This window comes from Balaenoptera physalus (genome assembly GCF_965194825.1).
Source record: "Balaenoptera physalus genome assembly, chromosome: 5".
In the NCBI taxonomy this organism is placed as follows: domain Eukaryota; kingdom Metazoa; phylum Chordata; class Mammalia; order Artiodactyla; family Balaenopteridae; genus Balaenoptera; species Balaenoptera physalus.
The window spans coordinates 109,907,172-109,920,303 of record NC_138884.1 but is presented as its reverse complement, the minus strand read 5'-3'; positions in this window follow the sequence as shown (position 1 = coordinate 109,920,303).

Sequence of the window (13,132 nt, the reverse complement as noted above, 5' to 3'; positions counted from 1 at the left end):
CCTTCAATCACTCAGCTCAGCCCAACTGGCCCCCGTGCTGATCCCCAGACACACTGGGCAAGCTCTGTCCTTTTGGCCTTTGCACTTGCTCTTCCTTCTGGTCCTTCTGTCAGATCCTCCATGGCTCATCCCTCACCACGTCAAGTCATTTCAATGCCACCTGCTCATTATGGACTACCTTGTCCAACCTATGTAAAGCTACACTCTCCTGGCACACCCATCCCTGTGCCCTGCTTTGCTTCTCTCCATAGCCCATATCAATATCACCTTCTGACATAAAATCAAGTTCACTTTAAATTTTCATTTCAGTCAAGTTATTGACTGTCTTGACTAGAATGTGAAACATTGAGGTATGCTGTTTACATCATGATGCCTCTCTAGTGCCCTGTGGCACCTGATCCAAGGTAGGTATTCAACACACATTTGTTGAGTGAATGAATGACTCATTAGTGACATAACCTAGTAGCTTATTTGTATTGATAGTTTTCCTTAGACATTTGTTTAAGGAGCAGGAGCATTCCTGGGCTGTGTGGGTCTGACCAGAAGTGAGTACTAAATTAAAAAATTTTTTAACCTTGGTGCACTGAATGACTCCTATACAAACTTTCTTTTTTGCTTTCAATTTTTATTTTTCTCACTTTGATGAAACTATCACTGGTTTTGTGTAACCACAGAAAATGGAACTATGACTTTTATTTTATGTAGATGATATTATGTGATTTTCCCATGCCCTAATATGTTTCTGGCAATTCAGTTTTTTCTTCTCTAAGAAGATGGCAGAAGAGCTTCTCTCCCTCCTTACCCCTCCCTCCTCCCTCCTTCCTTTCTTCCCTTCCCTCCCTCTCCCTGCCCCCATCCCTCCCCCATCTCTCTCTCTCTCTCTCTCTGTCTCACACACACACACACACACACACACACACACACACACTTCTAGACAAGCCGAGCAGCACTTCTGAATGTACTCACTCTTCAACTGTTTTTCTGCATGTCTGTATCAGCATCTGATTCTTGACTGTAGCTCCACCTCAGATGAGAGGATAACACGAAAGACCCAAAGCAGATGTTCTGTTTCAGAACACCTGCTATGTTCCCTTCAAAACAGTCAAGTGATCCCATTAAACAGGGAAGTGAGATGAATTCAGTGTGATTTCTTTTGTAAAACAATTCTGTTTCCCAGAGTTGGTGTGGGTGCTTTATAGCAGATGTACCTGGATTCCATCCTATTTTAACATCTGTTAATTCTGTGAAGGCTGGACAAGACCCTGCATCTCCCTAAGTCTCAGGTATCTCATCTGTAAGATTAGGTTAATATTAATTTTTTATGCCAGGCTCTGTGCTAAATGCTAGTGATAAAAAAAAAAAAAATCCTAGTCCTTTCCCTCATAGGATCCAAGTCTGGAACAGAGAAGGCAGGACAGGGCATAGATATACAGAGTGATAACAGTTCTGATTGGGGTATTTAGAGGGAGTTAGGGAGATAGGAAGGAGGGGATCACCTAGGTCTGGTTGAGCATGGAATCAGGAGTGGGCAGATATAGAGAGAGCCTTTGCAGGAAATGATGTGAGCAGAGTTATGACTTAGAGAGCTCATTCTAGCACTAAAGTGAAGGGTACTCTTAAGATCAGCATGGAGAGGGCGAGTCTCAAAGCAGGGTCTCAAAGCATTTTCTCAGACTCTAAGTTGCATCTCTATCCCTAAGCCACACAGGTAGCCCTCTTCTCATTAGCTTTCCCATCTTGACTGAAATGACCACCTTCCACCCTTAGCCCCAAACCATGAAAGCTGCATACTCAGACTTTCATTATGGGCTATCACCTATACCCCCAAATGCCACCCACAGACTTAGAGGCTTTCCTTCTCTCAATGGCCTCATTAACCAGGCAGCACCTTGGAGAAGGCAAAGCAAAGGCCTCAGGCTAAATGTGTCCTGTGCTTTCACTGAAATTTCATTTGTACATCAATTAAACCATAGACCTAGAACCCCACAAGAAACAAAGATGGCCTTATTTTCCATGTTTTCTGAGTAATTGTCAATGTAAGTCTTTGTGCTGTCTACCCAAAAGATCTCAGAAGTCTAGAAATGTCGCCATAACATTTTAACCTCCCTTTAAAAGCTAGCAACTAATATAGGATAGGAGTTACAAGCAGGAGACTCATAATTAGGCATTTGGGGTTCAAGTCGCAGGTCCACCACTTTCTAGCTAGAGGATACAAGACAGATAGCTCAGCCTTCCTGGACCTCATTATCATCAAATGAAATTGGAGGGCAATGATGGTACCTACCTCACAGATGGTTCAAATTGTATATCATGTTGCATAGTGTCTGCAACATAGAAAGCACTCAGTGAATGTTAGCTAGTATTATTATTTATTTTACTATTTATTAATTTCATATTATTTATTTTATTATTTATTAATTTTATGTTAATAGCTTCTTTTAAAAAAATAGAATATATCCCTTACCCTGGACTTTGTGATGGGTTTGAGAATTATAAAGAGAAATGAGTAGCTGCCCTTCACCCCCAAGTAGTTCAGAGTCCAGATGGATAAAGTATCAGCAAGGATCAGGAGCAGAAAACAGACAATATTCACAGTATGATTTGTGAGTAGACTTTGTAAAAGAGACTATTTACAGAGGTATGGTCAGGTCTAAAGAAACCACCTGGGATGTTGAATCACCCAGAGACCAGCAAAGCAGGAAAGTGTAACCACACATAGGCTTGAAGGGGCAAGAAAGGAAACAGTGATACTAGAGGGATCCCAGCTAAGACGAGAGCCCTTGAAAAGGGATCATCTGACACAGCCAGAAGCATCCTGAATCAGGAAGGGAGGGAAAGAAATAAAGGTATCATCCTCTATCTTTTCCCTCTCTCCTGTATCCTCTCTGTGTTCCCCACTGGCTGGACTCAACCAGAAGGCAGAAAGCAAAGGAGCCTGGGTGGAGCAGCTCTCAGAGCCAACTTTCTGGGGCAGGAAAGAGGGAAAGAAGGGAGAGTGTATACAGGCAAGGGGAAATGGAGGTTAACTGGCACAAGAAACCAACCACGGTCATTTTACTATACATCAGTGCTTGTGCTGATTGCTTTGCATAAATCATCTCTCACAGTCAAAACAAAACTGAGAATAAGGTATGTGTATTTCCCCACACTTCTCAAAAGAAGAAGCTGAGACTTCAGGACATAAAGTGGCTTTTCCAAATCTATACTGTCCAGTCTCATCTTGCTATTTGACACATGACAGGTACAGTTTCCATGGGCCCACAATGCCCCTTTCACATATTAAACAAATATTTATTGAGTTCTATAGGGGAGACTTTCATATTCACCAAATATTGAATCTTCTCCCTATATTTTCCATCCTCCTTGCACAGTTAGGTGTAGCTATGAGGTTGATTATCTCCAATAAATCATGAGTGGAAGTTACATGAATCAGTTCCAAGTTGGGACCATGAAAAGGCTATGCATAAATCTTGAGTCTCTCTCCCTTTCTTCCACTGACATAGCACTGAGATTACGAATTCCAGATCATACAGCTAGGAGATATGCACAAGCCTCCTTCAGCCTGGGCCCCTTAAGTGACTGTGTGGAGAAGTGCCTACTGCTGTTACTCATGATACATTAACAAAAGTAAGAAATAAACTGGTGTGTTAAGTCACTGAAATTTGGGTTGTTTGTTACTCAGCATATCCTAGTCTCTCCTGACTAATACATGTGCTAACTTTATGACAACCTTTTTATTCATGCAGAGAGTGCAGTGGTAAACAATTGTCCCACTACTCTTGGAGTTTCAATGACATATAAAAACTTCCTACAAAAAAAGGTGAGACTTGAGGACACAGGGAGAGAAGGAGAAGCTGGGACGAAGTAAGAGAGTAGCATTGACGTATATACACTACCAAATGTGAAATGGATGGCTAGTGGGAAGCTGCTGCATAGCACAGGGAGATCAACTCGATGCTTTGTGATGACCTAGATGGGTGGGATAGGGAGAGTGGGAGGGAGGCTCAAGAGGGAGGGGATATGGAGATATATGTATACATATAACTGATTCACTTTATTGTACAACAGAAACTAACACAACATTGTAAAGCAATTATACTCCAATAAAGATATAAAAAAAATTTAAAAAATTTTTAAAAAGGTGGATAAGGGAGGAATTATTCTGCAAGAAGTGAAAAGGATAATTACAAGATGGCTTAGCTGTCTTGAGGAACAAGTGGAACTTTGTTAGTAGACAAGGGGCAGAGGTGACTTTTCTGGAAGAGAAATGGCATTGAAAATGCATGGAGATTTAGAATGTCAGGTGGTGAGAAATTGAAACACCCCACCATTGAATAGAATCTGAAAGTATGCTAAGTTTCTTATATGACTGAGTCTGGATTACCCAATTGGGTCCAGAGGGGAAAAGGATAAAATAGAAGGAAAACCCACAAAAACATAAAATGAAGCTATTAAAGAGCTGAATCAATTTTACTAATACGGGAGAACCAAACACGTATATGTTATCACATGGAAACCTAGAAATTGAAAGTGGGATTTGAGTGTGTTGAACTACACAAGCTGGTTCAAGGGTTTGCCGTTAGCAGTAGCAGTAATAGTGGTGGCAGCTTTCCCCATAGAAGAAGCAACAGGAACTGAGCACTGACTGTGTGCCTGCATGCCATAAATGACTTCTGTGCATTATTATTATTTATTCATTTAACAAGCTACGTTTCAAGCACCATTCTAATTACTTTAAAAAACAATGTGATTCAATTTTCATAAAAACCCTAAAAGGTAGGTATTATCTTTTTTTTTAATTCCTCTTTTACAGATAAAAGAAACTATGACACAGAGAAGTTAAGTAATTTACCCAAGGTCACACAGCTAGAAAGTAGCAGAGCTGGTCCCAGGCAGTTTAACTTCAGACCTCATGTTGTCTTGAGAATGCTGTCTTGAGAACGTTTTCATTAAATCCTCACCATCAACCTGCGATAGGCATATTATAGTTGTTGTTATTATTATTCTCCGATTTTACAGGTGAGCAAATGGGTTCAAAGAGCAGTGCCTTTGCTAGCATCCCATAGCTTGTTTATGTCAGAACCCAGCTGCTACAAGACAGGCCTACAGATTCCAGGGCCCATGCTCTTATATGGTCCTCTAAGTGGGTTTTTGGCCTCGTGGGGTTTTAACCAAGTCACACAAACCCCTGTGTGCCTAAATCTACCTCCAAAACACTTTGCTTACTGAGGTGAGAATTTCAGTTCATGAAAATCCATGAATCAACGAATAGCCATTGAATACCTACTACGCATTAAACATAAATGTGAAGAATATCAGGCCATATGATAAACTGTCCCTGATTCAAAGATCTCACACTCAGCTGGAGGCAAGGCACACTCTGCAATGTAAAACAAGCCCAGTAGTATGGAGCAGTGAGGAATATATGGCAAAGAATTACAGAAACTTCAGAAAGGGCTCCAGGATCAGAGCAAGGCGAATGCACGAGGCAGTGTTTAATGGGATTTTTAATGGATGGAAAAGAGACCATGGGGTCACTCAGGCTCTGAATCTAGGGCAGAAGAGGAAAAAGCCAGGCTTGTTTGAAGCAGTGGGACACAGGAGATAGGATGGGTGAGGGTTGGTGTGGATACCCCAGATTTCCTAGCTAATGGCACTCTGTTCTGTGATAAGTGAGTCTGTTAAAGAGATAGAGCCTTGATCCAAAGGGAGTTGGTGTAAACGCCAGTGTGAGGTCACCAGCCTGGTCTACAGGCTCTTGGAAACACAGCCTAGATGGAGAATCTCTACAGCTTCAGTTATTCTGCCATTAGAGTGACTTATTTGTGAATCAGTAACACTTAGGCCTTAAGGAGGGAGAAACAGTCAGACATCGGAGGAAAGGAATTGTGGGGAGAGAAGTGAGCAAAGAGGAAGAGAGAGCTTAGAGCTGAGATAAAGCCCAGGTTATATCTGCTCATGATCAACCTAACCAAAATTTAAACTTAAAAGAAAGTTGCTCTGGAAATGCAAGTTAGTATTATTGAATCACTCCATTACCATCAGGACTGTTTTCATTTTTAAGCATGTGTGTGGTCACCTTCACGTTGAAGAACTATTCACGGCCAGGGAAAACACCCCCAAAATCATTTTCCAGGGCATCTGTGCCCTCGTGGAGGCTGCCACGACGTTTTAATTGAGTTGGGTTGAATTTCTATAGAAGGAGCAGAAGTAGTACATTTTCAAGGACTAATAATTCTGTAATTTTGTAGGCGGGGCATACATTTTTGGCACAAATAGGCAGAAGGCATCGTCATTTCTCTGCAGCAGGTGCTCTTATTTGGAACAAGACCAGGACTATCGAAAATGCATGCTGTTTTCTCTGAGTCCCTTGGAGGACCTTGGAGGAAATGTGTCTAGAGAGGTCCTGCTGGATGGGAAGCATCAGGGGAGGTTTGCCAGATGGGGGACCTGTGGGAGAAGCCACAGGCTTCTAGATGCTGGTCCAGCCTCACTGAGTGCTTGGATTCCTGGTCAGCTTCTCAGTGGTATCTACACACTTCACTCCCGGGTCATTTGTTTCTGCTGAATTCACCCAGTCTTCAGGAACTGGCCACATGGAAGAGTGATTGCAGGGAGAATCAAAGAATAGTGGTCTTTGGACAGGTACACAAAGGCTCATAGAGACCTTTGCTAGGAGATCCCAACAAAGAATCTTATAGCAGAAAGAGAGCTGTGCTGTGAGGTGAGAAGAATTCTCATTTGGCTTCTGCATTACTGGCTTATGGGTCCTGAAGTAAGTTATTTCACCTCTTTGCACCTCAGTTGAAGGACCTTCACACCTCTGAAATCCTGTTCTATGAGCCTTTTGTGGGCATTCAGGTCTCCCCACAATAAGACCACAATTTACCTGCCCCTGATCTAACATCGTATGCATGGTCCTCCCCTCCCCAATCCCATACCTTTATTTATTTCCCAGACTCCTTTTGCCACAAACTCCCACTGGACTTTCTAACTTGGGGGCAAATTCCCTTCTGTCTCCCTAAAGCCAACTTTCTCCTCAAGTCTCCTGCTGATCAGGCATCAGTAGCAGGGGGTCAGCAGGGAGGGGGAAATCCCACCAGGCCCAGGTCCCTTAGTGTTGTCTTACACATACTTAGCACCCAGGAACAAAATTGACACACAGTACTTATGGATTCATGTGGAGATCTACTCTCTAGGGCAGTGTTTTTAAAACATGTCAGGTCCTGAACATGCTTGAGGATCTAATGAAAGCCACGGAAGGGCCTCTGCCCATGCAAAGGTACCCATGCAAAACTGGTAAGACCAGCCAGGCAGGCTCAAACCATGATATCCAAAAAGCACAGCTATTATAGGATGATTCAAATCGTTCTCATCACCAGAAATCTAAACACTTAAAACTCCAAATCAGTGCAAAAGCTAGATAAGGTGGTATCTGTATCATGAACACCTGCTATTTTTCTGTCCTGCTCCCCTTTCTTTGGGGAATTGTCCTTTCCCTGCTCAGTGTGATCCTGATGGGGCTGTCAATTATGTGACTTCATCTTCCCAGCTGTAGGAGGCACAGCCATGATTGGCCAAAACTTGGAATAATGATAAATCTGGGGGGACCCAAGTTGGGCCAATTAGAGTAATTTTAGGGAATTGATATAGATGACGGCAAAGAGAGAGCTGCGTTCTATTCTCTGGGATTGCTATTAGTTGAAATGTTATAAGCTTAGAGCTATCAGAAATGATCTTTGCTACCTTGGGGGAAAGAGTAAATCTAAACATGAGGTTAAAACAGAAAAGAAGCAGAGCCAAAAATTGGAGGGAAAGAGTGTTTCTGATCTAATTTGCATCCCTCAATGCAGCCATGATTTCTCAGTTCTGTATCTTCAATTTCCTAACATCATCACAATCATTATCATCGTCATCATCATTATTACTATGATTACTATTTGCTTAAGCCAGTTTGAGTGGTTTCTGTCACTTACAACCAAAAGAGCCCTGCCTGATATGAGTGCTAACCCACATTTGGCAGAGAACTCTGGTCTGGAGGGGCTGGGATCCTAACAAGATAACTGCAGAGAAACTAAAGCAAGAAAAAACAAGCAGAAGTCTGGTTTGGCAAAATGACCCAATCAGAAAGGGAAGGGGGCTGTGACTCAGAGGTGCCAGCTTTCAGACTCCTGCTCTGCCACACCAGGTGACCTGGAGAGGAGACTGGGCAGAGGGGAGCCCAGCAGCCATGGTGGTGCCTGCAGGTCTAACCCCATAGTAAAAGCAGCTGCCACTCACAGACAGGCACTGGACTTGGGGCTTTTCATGAACTATCTCATTTAATCATTGCCATGAAACTTTATTTCATATATATATATATATATATATATATATATATATATATATACACGCATATACTGATTATATATATCATGTGTATATGTATATATTATATATATAGTGACGTATACGTCATGTGTGTATATATATATAATATGATATATACATCACAATAAACATATACAATTTATATGCAATATCATATATATCATATGTGATAGACAGATGATAGATAGATAGATAGATAGATTGATTGATTGATAATCACAATGGAAGAAAGAGAGGTTTAAGAAGGGTAAAGTAGCCTTTAGCTTGACCTGGCATATTCCCTTCATTAGAGTGACAGGGAAACTGGAGACGATGTGGAATAGATAGAGCAACACACACAGCCTTTGGAATTAAACGACCTAACACTGGATTCCAACTCTACCACGTAGGAGCTACCATATGATCTAGACAAATAAAAGAGTCCTCTTTCAAAAAGAATTGTTTGAGCACTTACTAAGTGCCAGGCACTGTTCTGATCACTTGGGATACATCAGCAGACATAAAACGGCCAAAATAATCCCTAACATAAAATAGGGATGCAAATACAAATGCAAATCTTAGAGTTAAAATGAGGCTTCTATGGGTAGTTTTTTAATGTATTTTATGGAAATATAGTTTATTTACAATGTTTTGTTAGTTTCTGCTGTAGAGCAAAGTGATTCTGTTTTATATATGTATTCTCTTTCATATTCTTTTCCATTATAGTTTATCACAGGATATTGTATATAGTTCCCTGTTTTATACAGTAAGACCTTGTTGTTTATCCATCCTATATATAATAGTTTGCATCTGCTAATCCCAAACTCCCAATCTATCCCTCTCCCACTGCCCCTCCCCCTGGACAACCACAAGTCTGTTCTCTATGTCTGTGAGTTTGTTTCTGTTTCATAGATAAGTTATTTTGTGTCATTTTTTTTAACTAGTGTTTTTATTTATGTATTTTTTTTGGCCATGCAGCACAGCTTGCAGGATCTTAGTTCCCTGACCAGGCATCAAACCCAGGCCCTTGGCAGTGAAAGCTTGGAGTCCTAACCACTGGACTGTCAGGGATTCTCATTTGTGTCTTATTTTAGATTCCACATATAAGTGACATCATATGGCATTTGTCTTTCTCTTTCTGATTTACTTCATTTATTATGATAATCTCTAGGTCGATCCAGGTTGCTGCAAATGGCATTATTTCATTCTTTTTCTGGCTGAGTAGTATTCCATTTATATATATATATATATAAATGGAATATATATATATATACACACCACAGGGGAGATAGTTTTGAAACACCTGTTCTGTTGTTAGCTCTTAATAACAGCAAACAAACCAACCAAACAAAAAGTCATTGATTTTTTTAAAAGCTCCAGACTTTCATGGTGCCATGGTATCTCCCTGGTTTATTGTCCTGTCCCCGACTTTTCCTACCAAAAGCTGCAAATCACTGTACTTGTACTCAGTTATTAAGGAAAAAAGAAGGCTTATTACAATTCTTAATGAGCCAAGAGGAAGGTATATTGAAAGAATGACCTTCAACAAGGAAGACTCTCCAGGAAAAGGTGTGAGAGGCAAAAGGAAAGATTTTGGAAAAACAAATGTGACTATAAGAAAGATGTAGAAGATACTGACTCTCTCCACACTGGACTATTTTTCTGAACTCCAATATTGAATTTTCAACTGACTCCTAACCGTCTCCACCTGAAGCTCCCCAAGGCTCCACTATGACTCCCAAGTCTGACACCAGTTCTGTTTTCCACCTATGAATGAAACAAAACCACGATAAAACCATTTGCTCCAGCAAACCCAGTCACTCTGCATTCTTTCTCTTTCGCCCCTTGCTTGCACCAATAATTAAGCAAAGGAGAATTAAAATCTGTGGCGTGTCAGCCACTTTCGAAAACAGTTTGGTAGTTCCTCAAAATGGTAAACAGATAGTTAACCTATATGGAAATAAAGACCAACGAAATGGGAAGAGCAAAGGCTGTTCATTCCGAGGTTGGTATACCAAGGGAGTCAGCCACCATCACTCGTGTTTTGGCAGAGACTCAAAGGCAGGCAGAGGAGTGGGAAAGCTTTATAGTGGAAAAAGGGTGTGCCCTGATCGGAAGTTGTTTACATGGGGAAGCTGGAGGAAGGATAACTAGAAGCCTAGCAGTCTATGTGATTTGTTGGCAGGGTCATAATACGGCTTTCTCTGGTTGGTCCTACGTTGTAAGGCAGGAAAACAATTGGGTAGTTGTTAGCTATTAATCAAGTCCTGGTTGTTTGGTGTTGATTACTACAGAAGTTATTATTTAGCTTCCTAGATTGTTGCTACAGTTAGCCATCTTAGATCAGGCTGGCTTTCTGAGCTGTTTATTGTTGTTGAAGAGATTGGTTTCCTGGGCAGATCGCTAAAGGTTATGGGTCTGAGTTCTGTTTTTATATATGTTCTGGCCACTTTCTGTTTGTATATTCAGTCTCCCACATCTGACTCAGCATTCTATTCCTAGGTATTTACCCAAGAGAAATAAAAACGTAAGTCCACAGAAAAAAAATTGTATATAAATGTTTACAATAGCGTCATTCACAATAGCCCAAAAAAAAGAAAGAAAAGAATTTGAATGCCATCAACTGATGAATAAACAAAATGTGGTATATCCATCAAACAGAATATTACTCAGCAATGAAAATCAGGATTGAGTTACTGAGACATCTATACTGTGGATGAACTTAGACAACATGTTAAGTGAAAAAGCCAGACACAAAAGGTTACATATTGTATGATATCATTTATATTAAATGTCAAGAATAAGGCAAATCCAGAGAAATGGAAAATAGATTAGTGGTTGCCAAGAGCTCGGAGAGAGGGGCCTGGGGAGTGACTGCTAATGTTCATGGGGTTTCTGTTGTGTGTGACGAAGTTGCTCTGAAATTAGATAATGATGATGGTTGCACATCTCTGTGGATAGAGTGAAAACCACTGGATTGTACACCTCAAAAGGGTGAATTTTATGGTATATGATTATATATCAATAAAACCGTTATTTGAAAAAAATCTGTGACGTGTATATGCTCCATAGTTCCCAAAGGTCTTTCATTAATTGCATCAAGTGTGTATTAGGTAAAGTGCTTAAAATTAAGCCCGCAGCCTTCCCTATATTTTCCTTAAAAGCAGACAAGTTGGAGCAATTATTAGTTGGATTTCAGAAACTGTTTGACTTTTTGCCCACAGTCCTAGAAATCACTCACATGTTTAGGATAAAGAAATAAAGGCACAGAAAATCTTCTTAACTTAAACAACAACAACACAGGAATTTGAGGAAAGAAAGGGTTCAGTTATAAACTGTGATCATTTATCAAAAATGAGGGTAAATCCTGAAATTTTCTAAATAAAATAATGGACCTATTAGTGATGCAGAGATAAAAGGATGAGGTCAGAGGCAATGACAACAATCTCCAAATTTGAGATTAGTGTTAAAAGCACTCGTGTACAAAATTGCTGTAAACTTCAAATTCCACACAATTAATTTCCAAGTGCTCTGAGCCACAGTTACTCTGAGAGACAGACTTTTGTTGCCAGCTGAGCCAGCTGGACTCAATTACCTGTTTCATTTTAATTTTTCTAAGCCACCAATATTTTCCTTCAAAAAAAGGGAGGCAGAATTTTCATCAGTTATATTAAGAAGATTTTTTCATCTAAGAAGATGACATTCTGGCTTTTCACTCCGTGGCAGTATTTGTCCAGGGGGTGGAGGAGTCAGGGGAACGTAGCCACCTTTCAAGAAGCTATGCTGATCAGAATTGTGGGGATGGACTGTGGAGAGTTATCAGTGAGACTAAAGTACACAGTCCCTCTCCTTCCAGGAGCGTATGGACAAAGACAGAAATGGAAAACAAGTATGAAAATATACAAGAGCAAAACCAAGACAGAGTATATTCAGTATGCTAAACAATAGTAAGGGCACTATGGAGTAATGCATTTAATATATTATACTTATAATTACTACTTACAGAATTATAAGAAATTATAATGCTCATTTTAATAACATTACCCTACATTGGTTGAGCACTTACTACATGGCAGGCACCATTTTAAGCACTTGCTACACGTTAATTCATTTAGCCTGTATACTAGATATTTTATTACTCTCACAGTGCAGATAAAGAAATGAAGGCACAGTGGATTTATATAACTGCCCAGAGTCACAGGATAAGGAAGTATTTTCCCAATATCTGCATCAGTTGCCAAAACTCATTTCAGTGTGCCTTGCTTGAGACATCGATTTATGGACATGTTAATTACATTGGGTTTTTTGCTCAAAAGGCAGGCCTTTTGCAATTTAGAAGTGGTTTCTCTAATTAATGGTGTTTAATCAGGAACCTCTGATTAAAAAAATCAGGAATCTCTGAAGCTCTAGGAAAGGCAAAAAAAAAAAAAGAAGCTAGTCAGATTGTTTAGGTAAATATGTATCTAGTGGGGTGTCTACATTTATTCATTCATTCACTTATCTTTTCAGTACACAGTAATTGAGCTCCTACATCTTACTACCAACAGAAATACAGGAAGAAAATATCATGATGAAAATGACATTCTACTGGGGGAGATGAACTGAACTTTTAACCAGATAATCTCAAAACTGTTTAAAAAAAACCGAACACTTAACATGTACATTAAAAAGTATTTTAACATGTTATATGCTTATTGCACATTAAATAATTTAAAATGAGGGGAATGCCAAGTATTTCTTAACTGTTTGCTTCCTGTAACCAGAACACACTGCAAATTTTAGA